Here is a 23,175-nt window from a genome sequence, read left to right as displayed (position 1 = left end):
TGCGAAGTATCTTGTATTTTTTTCATTGTGTTCAACATGCTTTGCACGCGCTCTTAGTATTATTCCATTGAGATGTGTATGATATATTTCATCTAATATTTGTTTTTTTTAATGTTATTTCATTTTCAATGTCGGTGGTATCATTTGTGTTTGTTTGATGCAATTGTTTTTCAAGGGTTTCAATGTTTTTGATGGTTTCAGTTTCAAGTTTGTGTGTTTCTTTTTGTTTAAATGATGTGTATCTAATTGTTGTGTTACGTATATTTCCTTTAATTACTTCCCATAAGGTGTTTGGGTTTGCATCTTTATTATTTTGATCTGTATTTAATATTTCCTGTTTTATTTGTGTTTGATATTGTGTATCTAATAAGATGCTGTTGGTAATTTTAAAGTATCCTGGGCCTCTTTCAGGCTGTATATTGTGCAGTTTAAGTTCAACTAGAGAGTGGTCTGTCATAAATCCTGGTTTTATGTTACATGTGTCAATAATGTTGCAAAGAGATTCAGATATTAAAAAATAGTCTAATCTACAAAAAAATGTTGGTTTTGTGTTTGAGTGCCAGGTGAATTTGCTTTCGTTTGGATATATTGTACGCCAGATGTCTATCATATTGTAGTTTTCAATTATGTTATTTAAAATGTTTCTATTTTTAGGATGAGTATAAAGGTTGCCATTCTTTTTATCTAATAATGGGTTAAGAACAGTATTGAAATCACCACCGACTATAATGTTTTTATCTTGATTACTATTTATAAAGGATTGTAATGTTTCGTAAAAAGTGTAATCATCTATGTTAGGGCCGTAAACGTTGATTAATGTTAATTGTGTTTCGTGTATTTTGATATCTATACTCGCTTGTCTGCCAATTATTATTTCGTTAAAATTATCGACTGTGATCCCAATATTATTTTTTATCAGAAAGACAATAGTGATCTGAGTATAAAAGGATACATATAACACCGTAGATTGTATGGTAACTTATAATAATAATAATAATATACCAATACAAAAACTACTAAATTGTGTGTGGAGGGTGGTTCGGTGCGTGTGGGTATGTGTTTGTGTGTGCGTGTGAGCGCGCGCGTGTTGCGCGTGTGTTATGCACGTGTGTTGTGCATGTTCGTGGAAAGGAGTGTGCGCGCCGGTTCAGGTATGTGTGTGAAAAAGTAAGTTTAATGAACCAAAAATCTATATCCCATGTCTTTAAAATGTAATAATAAATAAACAAAGTAATATGAATATTACTGGAAAGGTATCTATACATAATGAACAACAATATACATTTACTTATGCATACATCTAGATGCCATGCCTTTGAAGTGTAATAATAATTAAGCACGGTGATACTAATGTGATAATAAATTAAAAGATGTTAATATTACTGGAATTGTATTTATACATAATCAACCACATAAATTTAATTATGTAAACATCTATATATGCCTTTAAAGTGTACATGTAATAATAATAAAGCACAGAAATACTACTGGAAAAGTATCTAGAAAAAATAGCAACAACATGGAAAACAAAAAGAAAACATACATTAATAAATATACATGTATACAAGTGTATTGGATGTATTCAGTACAATAGTTGGCAGGTCCCATGACAGGAAGAGAATGATCTGAAATTATAGAATCAATAATTGATTATGGATCTTGTGAAGCTATAGCAATCCTTTTTTTATTATGTGAGGAATCTTCAATTGGCCCATTTAACTGCTTCCAAGTAAAGTATAAAAATCATTTTATTCTAAGTTGTGTTAAATAGGAAGATAGAAATGGGGCCATTGATTTATTTAGGTAGTTAAACTTTGCATTTTATCAACATATAAACATAGAATGAAAACAAAATTTGTTTTAAATGAAAAGATGCCATGTAGCATGGTGTATAAGCCGAACTATTAACACTTAGAGCGTTATTTTTACAATTTGGATATTTATATTATAAACAGTAATTTAGTAATCGTACTCATTTAAAAAATATGTACGATACTGTAAAGACAGATAGATTTAATAGATTATACATGTATACTAGTAACAGGCGTATATTTTTTTTTCTTTGAAAAGGCAAATCTTAACAGTTATTATGCGTTTTGCTACTAGGACATTCATAGGTGTACTATTTGCAATTGACAAAACAACAAACAAACACGCATCAAATATATTCAATATAAGTTATTTTCTATAAACGAATCACAGTTCTTGAGAACAGAAATCTAAATAAACCATACAAACACTAATCATGTACTTTCCATAAACGAATCACAGTTCTTGAGAACAGAAATCCAAATAACCGTACAGACAATAATCATGTACATATCAAGAAAATATTTCATTTAGACATGTAACAGGTGTGGGGCGTCAGTTTTATATAAAATACTAACAATTCCAAAATTCTATAAATACACGTTATAAAATGTTTAATATTGGTAGATCACTGACTGTTGAGTTCTTGAAAAAAAAAACACTAAATATTTCTATTATCATAACATTTATCAGCAAAAATACCTTACTGAAAGGATCAGGAAACAAACACTACCCTGTTAACATATATAAAGTATACTCCCTAGTAAGTGGGTTTGCTTTTTCTCTGCAATACGTTCATTGCGGAAATGTGTACATTGTTAAATTTAATAGCAATATTTTATCAAGGGGAAGAAACTCTAAGAATGTTATCAGTCTGAATAAGGTTACAACACACGAATATATACAAAATTCCCATTTCAAATAGATAAATTAAGTTATTCTGTAAATTGCACACAGTTTTGGGGGAAATGAATAACTCTTAACAAGTTTAATAGGGACGTGTTTTTATAATATCCGATGGTTGTTAAGAATGTGATTATTAGTTTGTGACAAAAATTAATAGCGGTCTATAGGTAATGGTTCGTGCGCCTAGTTAATGTGTGTTTGTGTAAGTGTATGGATGCGTGCACGCGTGTGTGTGCCTGCGTACTTACATGCGTGCGTCTACAGACCGTTCCATAAATTAGTCATTACATAATTATCTCCCCTGAATTCTCCGCGTCCGCCATTACACTGCTGCTTTACAATCGGTAACATATATAAGAGAGCACCGATTATTCAACGGATGAATTTCTTTCTAAATTCTAAGGCCGAATCGAGTATATGTATGTATGTATATATATATAGGTAAACAATGCTGCGCTGCAAATACAGAGTACAAAGTTTATTCAATCTCTGATATACATAGACTATAATATAAGCATAGATAACAAGAGAAAAATAGTTTTATACACTTTTATATATATTAGTAAACAATGCTGCGCTGCAATTACAGAGTGCAAAGTAATGGTATACTATAATCATTGATACATCTTTAAATACTAAACTCCGCAGTGGCACGTATTACTCAAAGTTATAACCATTAAAGTAATTAAACAAATCGTGGAATTAATTGATTTATCGCAAATGGTTTCTTGTTTATTTGAAACCATTGCAAATTTTCCGCGATAATTGTTCACACCTTCAAATTAAAAGAACCGCCATTTAATTAGCAATTAATGTTTATTTGAAACCATTGAAAACTTTCCGCGCTAATTGTTCACACCAAAATTTAAAAGAAACGCCATTTGATTAGCATTTTAAAGTAAAGTTTGTGTGAAAAACACAAAAGGACTGATACGCATTTTTATAATATGAAAAAATATTTTTAAAACGTGTGTTGTGTATTCAGATCAACAGGTAATAAATAGGTAGATTTAAGATTATAATGGTAATTTTAAAATTATAAATAAAAAAATTATCTTACAGATGAATTGTGTCCGTAAAATTTCTGCAAAAAATAAATTTCGGCAAAAACCTTTTTTCATTTTTCTTTCCTTTCAATATCCGTATATATGAAAATATCTTTACCACGAAGCAAGGTATTCACGCTTTTGCGATTATGACACGTGTATTGTTGATTGTCATCACCCGCCCGCGGTAATGTACCTGTCAATTATGTTGTTAATTCATCGGTCTCCTTTATAACGATAATCCCTAAATTCTCGAGTAATTTAACCTGGGAATCTTTAATTGTCGATATGATCTTAGTCTTTGCTTCTTTTTATAAATATAAAGGAAAGTATGACATGAGACAAATGTGCCGATATCCAATAGTCTTGCTTTATGATAATATTGTCACTAAACAAAGATGTAAAAAAAACATCATAAAATAAAAAGTATTACTTTTCAGAATATGCCTGCAATAGACGTATATAAGGTCAGGTATAAGGCAAAACACCGCTGAACGATGGTTATCAAACAATGCCGAACCTTAAACTCATATTATGAATTGATTTCATTTATATTACCATATATAATATAACATTTTATTTTGATAGGGCGAGTCGTTATATATTTGGGCGAGTCGTTATACATGTGGGGCGAGTCGTTATAAAAAGTGGGGCGAGTCGTTATGGGGCGAGTCGTTAAGGGGGCGAGCCGTTACATTACCAATAAGATATGTTACATATTTTACAAATTAAAAGTTATGTCCAATATAGAATATCAGAAATTGTACACCGTAAAGATACTAGCCCGTTTAATTTATGAAAAAATAAAGTATTTAAAAAAATATAAAAATAAAACATTTAACGTATTTAGCGAGTATCGGTTATTTAAAACTACGTCATTCCGTATGAATATTTGATGTAATGGCAATGCACGAACGATATCATAAAACAATAAATTACATTTGACACCAAACAGAGGTAAAAAATATTAAAAAAAATATATATGTATATAAATATATGTGTGTTAAAATGTTAGATATGTGTCACTCATACTCACTAGTAACGAGTTTTCAATATACATCAGTACACAGTTCAATTTGCATCACATGAAGTTGGGTTTTTTCAGTTGTATGTTAATATTCCTCAATAGCGTCATTCTTTGTACAAACCCATCAAATTAAAATTACATGTAAATACTGTCATGTCCTTTGCTTTTATTATGGCTTTGTAGTATGTTTATTTTCAAAGCACTCCTTACACTTTCTAACACTCATTTATTTATCACACTAGCGTCCTCATGCCATTGATAATTATATTTTTATAATTAGATGTACTACTATTGTAATTTATTGAAGCTTTTCTGCAAAAAAAATATTACGGCTTATACATAGAGCTCTTTATTGTGTCAAATTGTCGGCCTTTCAGTCTTCAGATAATCTTTAATTTGATGCTTATGCCGCGTTTTTAAAGTTGCAAATAAATGTATTAATAAATTCGTTTGGCGCTTAATAATATATTTTTGAAATATTATTTAGGTGTTTTTTTATCGGAGTTTTTTTGTGTGGATTAATTGACTAAACATTTGGTGTCGTTATCCATATGTTTTGCGTTACTTCAAAGACCTATAAAATACAATTTAATACAATTTTTAGTATTTTTAGCTTTATAGCTGTTAAATGATTCAAAGATGAAAATATAGATATATCACATAGATCGCATTCTCTTCATCTTCCGAATAATCACATAAAAGGTCGTCAAGATCAATATCACTCTCTCATGATAAAAAGCTCGATTTTTAACGTGACAAAATTTCATCTAAAAAAATAAATAAAAATCCAAACCACAATTTTTTATCTCTGATATCAGTTAGAAAAAGAAAAATAATGGAAGGCGTATCAATAATATCATACTTAATATAATATGTAATGATTTTGGAATGTAGATTTTTACCTAATGAGATCAATTACAAACAATTAGCGGTAATTAATTGCGCGAGAATCTTTTATAAGTATTAATTAAAATATAATCTGCTTGATGTTGCGGCTATTAAAATCAACACAACAATACATGCGTGAATTGTTTGTAAAACGTTAAAAGTTACAAGTCTAATCAAAGACATAGTATGAGCGACTGAACCAGCAAATTTTCGCCGATGATTACCACTTGATTACAGATAAACAAAAACAAATACACGAAAGCATTTTAAACATTTTATTTGTAACAATCGATCTCAACTTCAAACAATCATTTAAACAACAAATATGTGATAATCGCCTCACATTAATTCATTTAGTAATTTATTTATCCAAAAACGGTGAAGCGGGTATTCTCTACGTCTTTGGCTTTTGGAATCGCAGACTCGCACAAGTTAGCAGTAGTGTAATGGCGGACAGTCACGTGACTGACAATATGGCGGCGGTCAATTTATCGATTATGGAACGGTCTATATGGTAGCATGCGTCTGTGTGGTGTGTGTGTATTTGTGTGTGTTTCAAATTACATTTAAGTTACATAAACACAGCTACATGTGATATCACAAAAACATAATTTCTAAAGGGAAAATACACATTGGGTTCTACAGGGTATCTATAGAAAGAGGGGGTTTAATGTCCGGGACCAGAGTTATCGCCCCTATTTTATTGATTATGTTCTGTTGGTCGATCTTGAGCTGCTGCCATTTGACACTTTTCGGGCGTAAGTTGTATTGTTTGTCACATGCTTTTTGTTTGGCCATGCCTTTGCCAGCCAGAGCTTGTATTTATCACATGTCACTAGCTCGTTACGGTCTTGTCCCCGATAGCGTACGAAAAGTTTCCCGTCGCGGGACCAGGCCTTCTCCACCAACTCGGGTTCTTTGAGGCGCAATGACGCCAGAACTTCTGCATTCGTCTTTGTCAGGTCTTCATTAATAAAGATGCCAGTATTCTTTAGACGATTGGCACGCTTCATTATTTCGATCCTCGTTTGGCGCCTGACGAGTTTTACAATGACTGGCCTGCATTTATTCTCTACATATTTACCAAGGCGATGGGCAATATCGATGTCTTTGGTCTCGAGTTGCATGCCTAGCTTGTCATTTAACATTAAGACCGTTTTTTTCTGCCACGGCCATTGACGACTGTTGGTTCGAATCATTGGAGAGGCCAGTAATACGTATGTTGTTTCTCCGGTCATATTGTTCAAGATCATTTAGACCGGATGATTGGCTGCACTCTGTATCGTATTGCGATTTTTTCAGGCAATCGATTTCACTCCTCTGTTCCTTAATTATTTTGTGTAATGAGTCTATTTCATTTTTAGTTTCAAAAACGCTACTTTCCATTATTTCAAGTTTTTTTTAAAAATACTTCCTAGAAACTTTTCCTTTATTTCCTCAAGAGTTTTCTTTATTATGGTTTTGATTAGGGAAGTGTCATTTTTTGTAAGAACGTTTGTTAACTTGGAGCTTATTTTCATCGAGACGTTTTCCGATTGATGTTTCCGTGTGCTCGGTCACGGTTTTAGTTGCACCGCTTTGCACGAAGTCCGTCATGGTTTTCTGATTTTGGTTTCCTTGATCTGTTTTCGTCTTTTTTCTACTTTTTTTGTTCTGCTTGTTTGGGTTTTTTGAGTTAGGTGTATCGAAGACAGGTACTTCACTCAGGCTAGCGTTGCCCTCACTAGCTGTGGATGAGTATTGCCTTTTGCTCATTATAATGTTTATAATTAGGTTTTATCAATTTTTTTTTTCCGTGAACGTATACGTGTTTAACGGTTTATTCGGAACGGCGACAAATCTCGATACTCAATTAGGCGACCCGGTCATGCGTGACGAGTTCACGACAAATAACGGTAGAATGCTGACAGGATAGAACTTGTTTATCAGTTTGTGATTGCTGTCTATATGTCTATAAGATTTGAATATTATGCTTTGTTATGTACCCCACCCGCGCGAAAACAAAGCGGGGGGGAAAATGTAAATCAAGAACTACAATCTAAAACACGTTTAACAAAAGCTCGTTACTTGTTTCTCGTGCAATAGTCCATATTAACAGAATCCATCCTTTTAAGACATTCACATTCACTCAGATCCATCGCGTTTATTTTCTTTCATAGATTACATTTTTCAGCGTATGTGTTTACATTCACACCGAAAGCAATCAGTTAACAGAAAGATGACATAAATGTAAACATAATTAATTTTTAAAAAAGCCGACAACGACCGATTTAGCGTTAGGTACGTTTTAGTATATTTACCGTACCCATCGAGCCTTAATAATACCTATGCCTATCATTAATAATGTTGTGCCGGTGCCCGGTCTACAAAACGCGCACATACCTCGTGATTGGGAACCAGCGACAAATCGGTATAGTGCATGCTGGGTAGCACGAGTTTGCACGGTCTCTTGTGCACGGGTGATTGATGCGAGTGGACGTCTTTTCCCAAGTTGAGTATTGCTTGGAGTAATTGTGAGCCTGAGTATAGGTTATATTGTATTATATTGTACTATATTGTATTTTATGTGTGTTCAACACGTATTTACCTGGAAGGCCATTCCCAGAAGATATAAGTGAGTCTGTGACTGTGTATGTGAGTCTGTGAGTTGCCTGTAATTGTGCCAATGACACGTATTTCTCTGGAAGTGTATTCCCAGAAGTATATGTGTATGTAAGCCGGTGACTGTGTGTTTGAGTACTTGTTTGCCTGGAGGTGTATTCCCAGAAGTATAGTTGCATTCCGTTACGTGTACCCGACGAAGACGACGAGTATAGCCGACGAGTTCCCTCGAAGACGACGAGGACGATTGGTGCCATCCTGACGAGCATTCCAGTCGATGCCAACGTGAGTATTGTATTTAGTGCAGTTGCAAGTAATTGCTGTAGTTGTTGTGAAAGAACCCCTAAGAGCTAACCGTAAAAACACTACAATAAATACTACTCTGCATATTTTGGTAAATCGTTTTAATCCACATTTTTCTCCACTTTAACGTAAACATATTCTTCTGTAGAGGTCACATAACCCCAACCGGAACTCCTGTTTGCAGGGTTACATGCAGTCAGTTTGATACTTAGCCCACATTGTTCAGTGCATGCTGCATAGGATTAGTAAAATACATTGTAAATGGAATGTTGTGGTATCAATTTGAAGGTATATTTGTAAGCAATAAGAAAAAAAGCCATTTTTGTGCTCTACTTTTTCTGTTGATGGTTCCCGGCTTTGAAAGTAGGTCATACTATTTGAGCCCAAAATGGTCGCCTGCACAGCTGTCAAACCCGGTTTGCCTATTCTAAGGTGAATATTTTGAGTAACAACGTATGGAATTTAATGACATCCATTTTTTCAAAAGATTATGCATTTATCTTTCCAATGATGTATGATGATATAGTGGGTCATTGCTTGATCATGGTAAAAATTGATATCGAACTTCAACTACTTTATATGTAATATAGAAGGAAATTAATTTCGCATGCGTAACCTAGAAGCACTGGCAGCCATCTTGATTTTCACTGTACCGTTGTTAAGCTACTGTCAGCTTAAATAGTTGCATGCTATATAGCATTCTTTGTTTCTACCGCAATATATTTGACTGGAAGTTGTAGAAAACGCTTATTTGAGATCATAATATTGTTTTATTCAATTGTTATTACCGGTAGTTTTATTGTAAAGATTTTGCATGTTGCTGTGTCATGTGTTGGACGCAGGGCACACTTTAATGAAGCATCTTCAGTACTGTAAGTTAAATAGACAAACTTTATAATATATAAGAAACACAGATTTACGTCATTGAGAAAAATAGTGGACATATATATTAATAATTGATAACGAGTTAGATTAAAGTTTCCTTTCTGGAATATGATAATATGACTTTGAACATTTATCCGCTTTGGTTGTAGTTAAACCCATTGTCTTCATTTTAATAATATGAGATATATGTGTTCCTTATAGGAAGATTTGTGGGGGTTGAATTTTAATGTGTAATTTTAATTTGTAATTAGTATTTAAACAACAACAACAACAAGAACAACAACATTTCATGGGTACATGTACAAAGGAAGTTGTCAATAGTTGAATATCATTTTTCGTAAATAATCGATTAATAAGTACTTTATGCGTTTAACATGAAGTTCTCATGTTTCCCGACAATATTGTACATGTATCTGCTTTAGCATTGTTTCAATATGAATGCATAATATGTGTTGCCTTTTCTACCGTTTCTGTAGGTTGTTTAGTAAAATAATAAACGACATAACTATTCAACATTTCTTTAAATATTTTATCTAACAATAAATAAATAACAATTACAATTCAAAATGCATTGATTATTTCGGATGCAATGGCCGACTTCATAAATTTATGACGTAACAACTGCTCGAAGCTATGGTTGGTGTACGAAACGAGTCGACTGGGCGCTTGATGTACGAAACGAGTCGATTGGGCGCTTGATTTTAGACGAATGACGAGATGATCAGGTTGAGATATTTCAATTGAAAGATGACGAGGAATTCAAGCTGACAATAGACAAGTTGATGGTATGGGCGTTAATCGAACAATTGAAATATGTAAACTACAATTTATATAGCAAAACAAATATAAATAAATAACAAATCAACCCATAACGTTTGCGGCATGCGAAATGGAACACAAATATAACTGTCTAATTATTATTCATCATCGTAGTGTCTGGCACTTCGTTAATAGTATGCACACGCGTAGTTTATAGTTTCAATTATATACACTCAGTTTCTTATAATCATATTATATTAATAAACGATCCAACCGGTACCATTTTCTTTAGAAAATGAAAAACATCCTCTTGTTATTATTATAAGAAACAACTGGAAAATGCAGATATGACTGTGAACATTTATCCGCTCTGGTTGTAGTTAAACCCATTTGTTTGCCATTTGGCATGTCGTGCTGAACTGTACCCCGACACTATTTTGGCTTCTTTAGTTCAATTATTTAGGATAAAGGTGTTCTTTTATAGGACAATTTGTGTGTGCTAAATTTAAATTTGCATATTAAACATTATTTAAAAAAAATATAATATTTACAGTTCCTGTGAAGATGTACAAAGGAAGATGTCAATAATTGAATACCAATTTTTGTAAATAATCGATTACCGGGTAATGCGTAATGTATGCATTTTACATGAAGTTCACCACATTTCCCGACAACATTGTATCTTCTTTAGCATTGTTTGAATATGAATGAATGAGATTAGTTGCCTTTTCTACCGTTCTGTAGGTTGTTTAGTAAAATAATGAACGACATAAATATTCAATATTTCTTTAAATATTTTATTTGACAATAAATAAATAACAAATACAATTCAACAAGCATTGATTATTTTTGAAGCAATTTACGACTTCATAAATTTATGACGTAATAACTGCTCGAAGCTATGGTTGATGTCTGAAAGAGAGTCGACTGGGCGGGGAAATTCCCGAGTATAGCGCCTGGTTCAAGACGAATGAGGGGATGATCAAGTTGAGATATTTCAATTGAAAGATGACGGGAAGTTCAAACTGAAAATAGACAAGTTGATGGCATGAGCGTTAAAGGGGCCTTTTCACAGATTTTGGCATTTTTTTTAACTTATTCATTAAATGCTTTATATTGATAAATGTAAACATTGGATCGTTAAAGCTCCAGTAAAAAATCAAGAAAAAAAATAAAAAAGGAAAAGAACATTGCCCGGAGCAGGTTTCGAACCAGTGATCCCTGGAGTCCTGCCAGAGTCCTGAAGTAAAAACGCTTTAGCCTACTGTGCTATTCCGCCAATACGCAGTCTTGACGTATTTTATACCTTATATAAGCAATCTTCGTAGTTTCACAAAATTTAACGACAAAAACAGAACTCTCCAAATTATTCAATCGTTTCGCGTTGCAACGCTTTATGATTTTTAGGTTTTAAAATCGTCAAAAGATGCATATAATGGCTATATTAGAGCATGGTTAATGTTCAGTATTACTGTTTCCTCACAAATATCATAACTAAAACGAAAACTTACGAATCTGAAACAACTTTTTTCAATTTTGTCAATTTACCAAAGCGTGAAAAGATCCCTTTAATCGAACAATTGAAATATGTAAACTACAATTTCTAAAGCAAAATAAATACAATTAAATTAAAAATCAGCCAAAAAAGTTTTTGACATTAAATGGAACACGAACTGTCTAATAATTATCCATCAGCGAAGTATCTGCCACTTCTTTAATAGTATGCACATGCGTAGTTCATAGTTTCAATTATAAACACTCATTTTCTAATAATCACAACAAAAACGGTTTAGAACGAAAAAACAGGAAGGTGCACACAACTATTAAGAGAATGCCGCATTATATCACTTTCAGCAATAATTTGGTATAACCTTATTTATGTAAGCAAAATTGAATTGCATTAAATTATAATATGAACTCAGCACGTACCTTTGATGGGACATTTATTTAACCGGAAGCAGAAGCGTTGACGATGGTGATTCCACCGGTAGTGGTGGTGGTTCTGTTGCCGAACAACACCGTAAGCAAGAAGAGGAGACCGATCAACATCAGCACTGGAAGAATAATGGAAAACAGCCTCGTTTAATTGGGCAATGCAACCATCATAATTCACTGTTTGAAAAGAAGCCATTGTTAATGATTAAACTGTTAATATCGGTATAGAATAGTTTGACCCATTGAATGAGACTTTCACCAAAGTTCATATTTTCTAAACAAGAGAACATAAATGAATGATCAAGCGAATCGAATGCCTTTTCGAAGTCTGCAAAGAATATTAGACCAGGATCATTTGAATTGTTGAAATAGTTTATGCATTCTTGGATAAAAACGAACGTTTTCACCAATGTAACGTCCTTTTATGAAACCAGATTGAGATTTTGAAATGATTGATGGTAATATTTTTTTATTCTGTTTGCTATACTTTTAGTTGCAATTTTATAATCATTGTTTAGTAAACTAATTGGGCGCCAGTTTGATAAGGATTCTAAGTTTTTTCCAGGTTTTGGAATGAGTGATATTATACCTTGTTTTTTTAAGCGTAGTTAGGTTTTCATTATTATATGAATAGTTTAATAATTTAATTAAATGTGTTTTGATATCATTCCAAAATATTTTATAAAACTCAATGGTGATGCCATCAGATCCTGGACTTTTGTTATTTTGCATTTCTTTTAGTGCTAATCCACATACATATTCATTTAGTAATCCGTCACACAATAGTTTTTCTTCTTGATTTAAAGCGTGATGTGTATTTTTAAAAAGGGTGTTATTTTCAACGTTTTTTCGTTTATAGAGGGTTTCAAAAAATAAACGTTGTTCTTCTAGTATTTGAGTTCTGTTTGTTATATCTTTGCCATTGACTACTAATTTGTGTACAGTTTTTTGTTCACTTCTACGTTTTTCAATGTTTGCGAAGTATCTTGTATTTTTTTCATTGTGTTCAACATGCTTTGCACGCGCTCTTAGTATTATTCCATTGAGATGTGTATGATATATTTCAACTAATATTTTTTTTTTTTAATGTTATTTCATTTTCAATGTCGGTGGTATCATTTGTGTTTGTTTGATGCAATTGTTTTTCAAGGGTTTCAATGTTTTTGATGGTTTCAGTTTCAAGTTTGTGTGTTTTTTTTTTGTTTAAATTATGTGTATCTAATTGTTGTGTTACGTATATTTCCTTTAATTACTTCCCATAAGGTGTTTGGGTTTGCATCTTTATTATTTTGATCTGTATTTAATATTTCCTGTTTTATTTGTGTTTGATATTGTGTATCTAATAAGATGCTGTTGGTAATTTTAAAGTATCCTGGGCCTCTTTCAGGCTGTATATTGTGCAGTTTAAGTTCAACTAGAGAGTGGTCAGTCATAAATCCTGGTTTTATGTTACATGTGTCAATAATGTTGCAAAGAGATTCAGATATTAAAAAATAGTCTAATCTACAAAAAAATGTTGGTTTTGTGTTTGAGTGCCAGGTGAATTTGCTTTCGTTTGGATATATTGTACGCCAGATGTCTATCATATTGTAGTTTTCAATTATGTTATTTAAAATGTTTCTATTTTTAGGATGAGTATAAAGGTTGCCATTCTTTTTATCTAATAATGGGTTAAGAACAGTATTGAAATCACCACCGACTATAATGTTTTTATCTTGATTACTATTTATAAAGGATTGTAATGTTTCGTAAAAAGTGTAATCATCTATGTTAGGGCCGTAAACGTTGATTAATGTTAATTGTGTTTCGTGTATTTTGATATCTATACTCGCTTGTCTGCCAATTATTATTTCGTTAAAATTATCGACTGTGATCCCAATATTATTTTTTATCAGAAAGACAATAGTGATCTGAGTATAAAAGGATACATATAACACCGTAGATTGTATGGTAACTTATAATAATAATAATATACAAATACAAAAACTACTGAATTGTGTGTGGAGGGTGGTTCGGTGCGTGTGGGTGTGTGTTTGTGTGTGCGTGTGAGCGCGCGCGTGTTGCGCGTGTGTTATGCACGTGTGTTGTGCATGTTCGTGGAAAGGAGTGTGCGCGCCGGTTCAGGTATGTGTGTGAAAAAGTAAGTTTAATGAACCAAAAATCTATATCCCATGTCTTTAAAATGTAATAATAAATAAACAAAGTAATATAAATATTACTGGAAAGGTATCTATACATAATGAACAACAATATACATTTACTTATGCATACATCTAGATGCCATGCCTTTGAAGTGTAATAATAATTAAGCACGGTGATACTAATGTGATAATAAATTAAAAGATGTTAATATTACTGGAATTGTATTTATACATAATCAACCACATAAATTTAATTATGTAAACATCTATATATGCCTTTAAAGTGTACATGTAATAATAATAAAGCACAGAAATACTACTGGAAAAGTATCTAGAAAAAATAGCAACAACATGGAAAACAAAAAGAAAACATACATTAATAAATATACATGTATACAAGTGTATTGGATGTATTCAGTACAATAGTTGGCAGGTCCCATGACAGGAAGAGAATGATCTGAAATTATAGAATCAATAATTGATTATGGATCTTGTGAAGCTATAGCAATCTTTTTTTTATTATGTGAGGAATCTTCAATTGGCCCATTTAACTGCTTCCAAGTAAAGTATAAAAATCATTTTATTCTAAGTTGTGTTAAATAGGAAGATAGAAATGGGGCCATTGATTTATTTAGGTAGTTAAACTTTGCATTTTATCAACATATAAACATAGAATGAAAACAAAATTTGTTTTAAATGAAAAGATGCCATGTAGCATGGTGTATAAGCCGAACTATTAACACTTAGAGCGTTATTTTTACAATTTGGATATTTATATTATAAACAATAATTTAGTAATCGTACTCATTTAAAAAATATGTACGATACTGTAAAGACAGATAGATTTAATAGATTATACATGTATACTAGTAACAGGCGTATATTTTTTTTTCTTTGAAAAGGCAAATCTTAACAGTTATTATGCGTTTTGCTATTAGGACATTCATAGGTGTACTATTTGCAATGGAAAAAAAAAACAACAAACAAACACGCATCAAATATATTCAATATAAATTATTTTCATAAACGAATCACAGTTCTTGAGAACAGAAATCTAAATAAACCATACAAACACTAATCATGTACTTTCCATAAACGAATCACAGTTCTTGAGAACAGAAATCCAAATAACCGTACAGACAATAATCATGTACATATCAAGAAAATATTTCATTTAGACATGTAACAGGTGTGGGGCGTCAGTTTTATATAAAATACTACAATTCCAAAATTCTATAAATACACGTTATAAAATGTTTAATATTGGTAGATCACTGACTGTTGAGTTCTTGAAAAAAAAACACTAAATATTTCTATTATCATAACATTTATCAGCAAAAATACCTTACTGAAAGGATCAGGAAACAAACACTACCCTGTTAACATATATAAAGTATACTCCCTAGTAAGTGGGTTTGCTTTTTCTCTGCAATACGTTCATTGCGAAAATGTGTAAATTGTTAAATTTAATAGCAATATTTTATCAAGGGGAAGAAACTCTAAGAATGTTATCAGTCTGAATAAGGTTACAACACACGAATATATACAAAATTCCCATTTCAAATAGATAAATTAAGTTATTCTGTAAATTGCACACAGTTTTGGGGGAAATGAATAACTCTTAACAAGTTTAATAGGGACGTGTTTTTATAATATCCGATGGTTGTTAAGAATGTGATTATTAGTTTGTGACAAAAATTAATAGCGGTCTATAGGTAATGGTTCGTGCGCCTAGTTAATGTGTGTTTGTGTAAGTGTATGGATGCGTGCACGCGTGTGTGTGCCTGCGTACTTACATGCGTGCGTCTATATGGTAGCATGCGTCTGTGTGGTGTGTGTGTATTTGTGTGTGTTTCAAATTACATTTAAGTTACATAAACACAGCTACATGTGATATCACAAAAACATAATTTCTAAAGGGAAAATACACATTGGGTTCTACAGGGTATCTATAGAAAGAGGGGGTTTAATGTCCGGGACCAGAGTTATCGCCCCTATTTTATTGATTATGTTCTGTTGGTCGATCTTGAGCTGCTGCCATTTGACACTTTTCGGGCGTAAGTTGTATTGTTTGTCACATGCTTTTTGTTTGGCCATGCCTTTGCCAGCCAGAGCTTGTATTTATCACATGTCACTAGCTCGTTACGGTCTTGTCCCCGATAGCGTACGAAAAGTTTCCCGTCGCGGGACCAGGCCTTCTCCACCAACTCGGGTTCTTTGAGGCGCAATGACGCCAGAACTTCTGCATTCGTCTTTGTCAGGTCTTCATTAATAAAGATGCCAGTATTCTTTAGACGATTGGCACGCTTCATTATTTCGATCCTCGTTTGGCGCCTGACGAGTTTTACAATGACTGGCCTGCATTTATTCTCTACATATTTACCAAGGCGATGGGCAATATCGATGTCTTTGGTCTCGAGTTGCATGCCTAGCTTGTCATTTAACATTAAGACCGTTTTTTTCTGCCACGGCCATTGACGACTGTTGGTCCGAATCATTGGAGAGGCCAGTAATACGTACATGTATGTTGTGTCTCCGGTCATATTGTTCAAGATCATTTAGACCGGATGATTGGCTGCACTCTGTATCGTATTGCGATTTTTTCAGGCAATCGATTTCACTCCTCTGTTCCTTAATTATTTTGTGTAATGAGTCTATTTCATTTTTAGTTTCAAAAACGCTACTTTCCATTATTTCAAGTTTTTTTTAAAATACTTCCTAGAAACTTTTCCTTTATTTCCTCAAGAGTTTTCTTTATTATGGTTTTGATTAGGGAAGTGTCATTTTTTGTAAGAACGTTTGTTAACTTGGAGCTTATTTCATCGAGACGTTTTCCGATTGATGTTTCCGTGTGCTCGGTCACGGTTTTAGTTGCACCGCTTTGCACGAAGTCCGTCATGGTTTTCTGATTTTGGTTTCCTTGATCTGTTTTCGTCTTTTTACTACGTTTTTTGTTCTGCTTGTTTGGGTTTTTTGAGTTAGGTGTATCGAAGACAGGTACTTCACTCAGGCTAGCGTTGCCCTCACTAGCTGTGGATGAATATTGCCTTTTGCTCATTATAATGTTTATAATTAGGTTTTAACAAGTTTTTTTTCCGTGAACGTATACGTGTTTAACGGTTTATTCGGAACGGCGACAAATCTCGATTCTCAATTAGGCGACCCGGTCATGCGTGACGAGTTCACGACAAATAACGGTAGAATGCTGACAGGATAGAACTTGTTTATCAGTTTGTGATTGCTGTCTATATGTCTATAAGATTTGAATATTATGCTTTGTTATGTACCCCACCCGCGCGAAAACAAAGCGGGGGGAAATGTAAATCAAGAACTACAATCTAAAACACGTTTAACAAAAGCTCGTTACTTGTTTCTCGTGCAATAGTCCATATTAACATAATCCATCCTTTTAAGACATTCACATTCACTCAGATCCATCGCGTTTATTTTCTTTCATAGATTACATTTTTCAGCGTATGTGTTTACATTCACACCGAAAGCAATCAGTTAACAGAAAGTTGACAAAAATGTAAACATAATTAATTTTTAAAAAAGCCGACAACGACCGATTTAGCGTTAGGTACGTTTTAGTATATTTACCGTACCCATCGAGCCTTAATAATACCTATGCCTATCATTAATAAATACTTCTCTGCATATTTTGGTAAATCGTTTTAATCCACATTTTTCTCCACTTTAACGTAAACATATTCTTCTGTAGAGGTCACATAACCCCAACCGGAACTCCTGTTTGCAGGGTTACATGCAGTCAGTTTGATACTTAGCCCACATTGTTCAGTGCATGCTGCATAGGATTAGTAAAATACATTGTAAATGGAATGTTTTGGTATCAATTTGAAGGTATATTTGTAAGCAATAAGAAAAAAAGCCATTTTTGTTCTCTACTTTTTCTGTTGATGGTTCCCGGCTTTGAAAGTAGGTCATACTATTTGAGCCCAAAATGGTCGCCTGCACAGCTGTCAAACCCGGTTTGCCTATTCTAAGGTGAATATTTTGAGTAACAACGTATGGAATTTAATGACATCCATTTTTTCAAAAGATAATGCATTTATCTTTCCAATGATGTATGATGATATAGTGGGCCATTGCTTGATCATGGTAAAAATTGATATCGAACTTCAACTACTTTATATGTAATATAGAAGGAAATTAATTTCGCATGCGTAACCTAGAAGCAATGGCAGCCATCTTGATTTTCACTGTACCGTTGTTAAGCTACTGTCAGCTTAAATAGTTGCATGCTATATAGCATTCTTTGTTTCTACCGCAATATATTTGACTGGAAGTTGTAGAAAACGCTTATTTGAGATCATAATATTGTTTTATTCAATTGTTATTACCGGTAGTTTTATTGTAAAGATTTTGCATGTTGTTGCAATCTTTTTGAGCATATGTTAAGAGCACAACGATTACGGTGTCCCTCGCACACTGTGTCATGTGTTGGACGCAGGGCACACTTTAATGAAGCATCTTCAGTACTGTAAGTTAAATAGACAAACTTTATAATATATAAGAAACACAGATTTACGTTATTGAGAAAAATAGTGGACATATATATTAATAATTGATAACGAGTTAGATTAAAGTTTCCTTTCTGGAATATGTTAATATGACTTTGAACATTTATCCGCTTTGGTTGTAGTTAAACCCATTGTCTTCATTTTAATAATATGAGATATATGTGTTCCTTATAGGAAGATTTGTGGGGGTTGAATTTTAATGTGTAATTTTAATTTGTAATTAGTATTTAAACAACAACAACAACAAGAACAACAACATTTCATGGGTACATGTACAAAGGAAGTTGTCAATAGTTGAATATCATTTTTCGTAAATAATCGATTAATAAGTACTTTATGCGTTTAACATGAAGTTCTCATGTTTCCCGACAATATTGTACATGTATCTTCTTTAGCATTGTTTCAATATGAATGCATAATATGTGTTGCCTTTTCTACCGTTTCTGTAGGTTGTTTAGTAAAATAATAAACGACATAACTATTCAACATTTCTTTAAATATTTTATCTAACAATAAATAAATAACAATTACAATTCAAAATGCATTGATTATTTCGGATGCAATGGCCGACTTCATAAATTTATGACGTAACAACTGCTCGAAGCTATGGTTGGTGTACGAAACGAGTCGACTGGGCGCTTGATGTACGAAACGAGTCGATTGGGCGCTTGATTTTAGACGAATGACGAGATGATCAGGTTGAGATATTTCAATTGAAAGATGACGAGGAATTCAAGCTGACAATAGACAAGTTGATGGTATGGGCGTTAATCGAACAATTCAAATATGTAAACTACAATTTATATAGCAAAACAAATATAAATAAATAACAAATCAACCCATAACGTTTGCGGCATGCGAAATGAAACACAAATATAACTGTCTAATTATTATTCATCATCGTAGTGTCTGGCACTTCGTTAATAGTATGCACACGCGTAGTTTATAGTTTCAATTATATACACTCAGTTTCTTATAATCATATTATATTAATAAACGATCCAACAGGTACCATTTTCTTTAGAAAATGAAATACATCCTCTTGTTATTATTATAAGAAACAACTGGAAAATGCAGATATGACTGTGAACATTTATCCGCTCTGGTTGTAGTTAAACCCATTTGTTTGCCATTTGGCATGTCGTGCTGAACTGTACCCCGACACTATTTTGGCTTCTTTAGTTCAATTATTTAGGATAAAGGTGTTCTTTTATAGGACAATTTGTGTGTGCTAAATTTAAATTTGCATATTAAACATTATTAAAAAAAATATAATAATTACAGTTCCTGTGAAGATGTACAAAGGAAGATGTCAATAATTGAATACCAATTTTTGTAAATAATCGATTACCGGGTAATGCGTAATGTATGCATTTTACATGAAGTTCACCACATTTCCCGACAACATTGTATCTTCTTTAGCATTGTTTGAATATGAATGAATGGGATTAGTTGCCTTTTCTACCGTTCTGTAGGTTGTTTAGTAAAATAATGAACGACATAAATATTCAATATTTCTTTAAATATTTTATTTGACAATAAATAAATAACAAATACAATTCAACAAGCATTGATTATTTTGGAAGCAATTTACGACTTCATAAATTTATGACGTAATAACTGCTCGAAGCTATGGTTGATGTATGAAAGAGAGTCGACTGGGCGGGGAAATTCCCGAGTATAGCGCCTGGTTCAAGACGAATGAGGGGATGATCAAGTTGAGATATTTCAATTGAAAGATGACGGGAAGTTCAAACTGAAAATAGACAAGTTGATGGCATGAGCGTTAAAGGGGCCTTTTCACAGATTTTGGCATTTTTTTAACTTATTCATTAAATGCTTTATATTGATAAATGTAAACATTGGATCGTTAAAGCTCCAGTAAAAAATCAAGAAAAAAAAAAAATAAAAAAAGGAAAAGAACATTGCCCGGAGCAGGTTTCGAACCAGTGATCCCTGGAGTCCTGCCAGAGTCCTGAAGTAAAAACGCTTTAGCCTACTGTGCTATTCCGCCAATAGGCAGTCTTGACGTATTTTATACCTTATATAAGCAATCTTCGTAGTTTCACAAAATTTAACGACAAAAACAGAACTCTCCAAATTATTCAATCGTTTCGCGTTGCAACGCTTTATGATTTTTAGGTTTTAAAATCGTCAAAAGATGCATATAATGGCTATATTAGAGCATGGTTAATGTTCAGTATTACTGTTTCCTCACAAATATCATAACTAAAACGAAAACTTACGAATCTGAAACAACTTTTTTCAATTTTGTCAATTTACCAAAGCGTGAAAAGATCCCTTTAATCGAACAATTGAAATATGTAAACTACAATTTCTAAAGCAAAATAAATACAATTAAATTAAAAATCAGCCAAAAAAGTTTTTGACATTAAATGGAACACGAACTGTCTAATAATTATCCATCAGCGAAGTATCTGCCACTTCTTTAATAGTATGCACATGCGTAGTTCATAGTTTCAATTATAAACACTCATTTTCTAATAATCACAACAAAAACGGTTTAGAACGAAAAAACAGGAAGGTGCACACAACTATTAAGAGAATGCCGCATTATATCACTTTCAGCAATAATTTGGTATAACCTTATTTATGTAAGCAAAATTGAATTGCATTAAATTATAATATGAACTCAGCACGTACCTTTGATGGGACATTTATTTAACCGGAAGCAGAAGCGTTGACGATGGTGATTCCACCGGTAGTGGTGGTGGTTCTGTTGCCGAACAACACCGTAAGCAAGAAGAGGAGACCGATCAACATCAGCACTGGAAGAATAATGGAAAACAGCCTCGTTTAATTGGGCAATGCAACCATCATAATTCGCGTAATTTACTATTAACATTTACATTAAAGTACTAAGAATAATATAACTGGCGCATACACATACAACTATAAACGATTGGATTTGCGTCGACAACGGTTGAGAATTCTTATTTCATTCTCTATGTCAAATATTTATTGCAAATACAAGAACAACATTTACAAATGAATATCAAACATAAAAAAGCCAGCGCAGAGTTGATCTTTATGTTATTAAGATATCGTATTAAAGTTTCAATACATTATTATCAAAACGTGATAATTCTTTACAGTGACATTACAAGTAATGTCAGCAATCTTACACCAAACACGTGAATATGAACGAAGATTTTTTTAAATAAAACTGATGATCTTTTAATGGTAACATATATGAAATTTTGTTCATTAAAATGGAAAACATAACGACAACGTTCATGGCTTAACTGACGCGTGTGCTCGTTTCTACTGATGTATCGTATGATCAAATATGCACAAAAGGGATGGGATTTGCCAACAAACAGACGGGATTTATTTTGTACATGAATGACTCAACGACTGTTCAAACGAAAAGTATTAGCAATTTTATGAAACTTTAATTGCATTGTTGTTCTTATTCTAATTATTCAAACTTGTATTCTAGTTTGTAGTTTGTTGTTCGCCAACGTTGTATCTGTTTTATTATTTTCAGTAAGTTCGGATACACCAGCTTTAACCCATGTATGCCTAGCGTCTAGAAAAAATGCCTTAGCAAACAGCGTAGACCCAGATTAGATGCCGTCTCACACCAGGGTCTGCGCTGATTGCTTAAAGGAATTTCTGTAAGAACTATTATAAATATAGAAATAAATACACTAGACATCCCTAATATTTGAAATAAATTGATCCAATTTAGAAGGATGGGAGAGTCCACTATGCATAAATGGATTAATACAAATGTTCATTAAACACATTGAGTACATGGCTTATCTTTAAAATAATCTAAAAAATTGACTTACGTCCTCCGTTTCCAAAGGATCCTGTGTCCTGGACGCCGTATTCCGGATATCCGTATCCGAACTGGGCGGCGGCCATAGCCAGCACAGCGGCGAAAGCGAGGGCGAGGAGAAAGATGGATTTCATGGTGACGACTGAAATAGACATGAAATTAAAATGAATCATTTTTTCAAGGCTAACACGTGTTTCACGATGTACATGTATATGTTTAAACCCGTTATCATATTTAACTGAGAATCACTTCACCACAACATTTGACTCAACGAGCCGACAATTAAGCATGTTTCATTTAAATGAATTCCGTTCTCAACAATGCTCTAATATTTCTCAGGGAAAAAAGTGAATTTAAAAATTATTGTATATTTCAAATAGTTTTTGACTGTTGCAAAATGAAGTACAAGTATTTTGCAAAATCTGTTTAACATAAGATGACAATAACTATTATTTAAATAAGATTTAACCCGCGGAGGGAAAACTATTTACTTAATTACTTAATATAATATTATACACAACACGTA

The 23,175-nt window shown here is 32.9% G+C and overlaps 1 long non-coding RNA gene across 5 annotated transcripts; it reads right to left on the bottom strand.

Annotated features, from left to right (window-relative positions):
* Window positions 1-11,106: 11,106 nt before the first annotated feature.
* Window positions 11,107-22,769, bottom strand: LOC127855239 (uncharacterized). Of its 5 annotated transcripts, none has more exons than XR_008037426.1 (4): window positions 15,676-15,778; window positions 14,676-14,757; window positions 12,154-12,278; window positions 11,107-11,249 (listed from the first exon to the last, which is right to left on the bottom strand). It is a non-coding gene; the product is annotated as an uncharacterized LOC127855239 (long non-coding RNA). The 5 variants fall into 5 exon arrangements; XR_008037423.1 differs by having other exon boundaries at window positions 15,645-15,755; XR_008037424.1 differs by having other exon boundaries at window positions 15,650-15,755.
* Window positions 22,770-23,175: the final 406 nt, after the last annotated feature.

Source organism: Dreissena polymorpha, chromosome 13 (genome assembly GCF_020536995.1).
Source record: "Dreissena polymorpha isolate Duluth1 chromosome 13, UMN_Dpol_1.0, whole genome shotgun sequence".
NCBI classification, from domain to species: Eukaryota; Metazoa; Mollusca; class Bivalvia; order Myida; family Dreissenidae; genus Dreissena; species Dreissena polymorpha.
The sequence above is the reverse complement of the archived record's forward strand: the minus strand, read 5'-3'. Positions and strand labels throughout refer to the sequence as shown.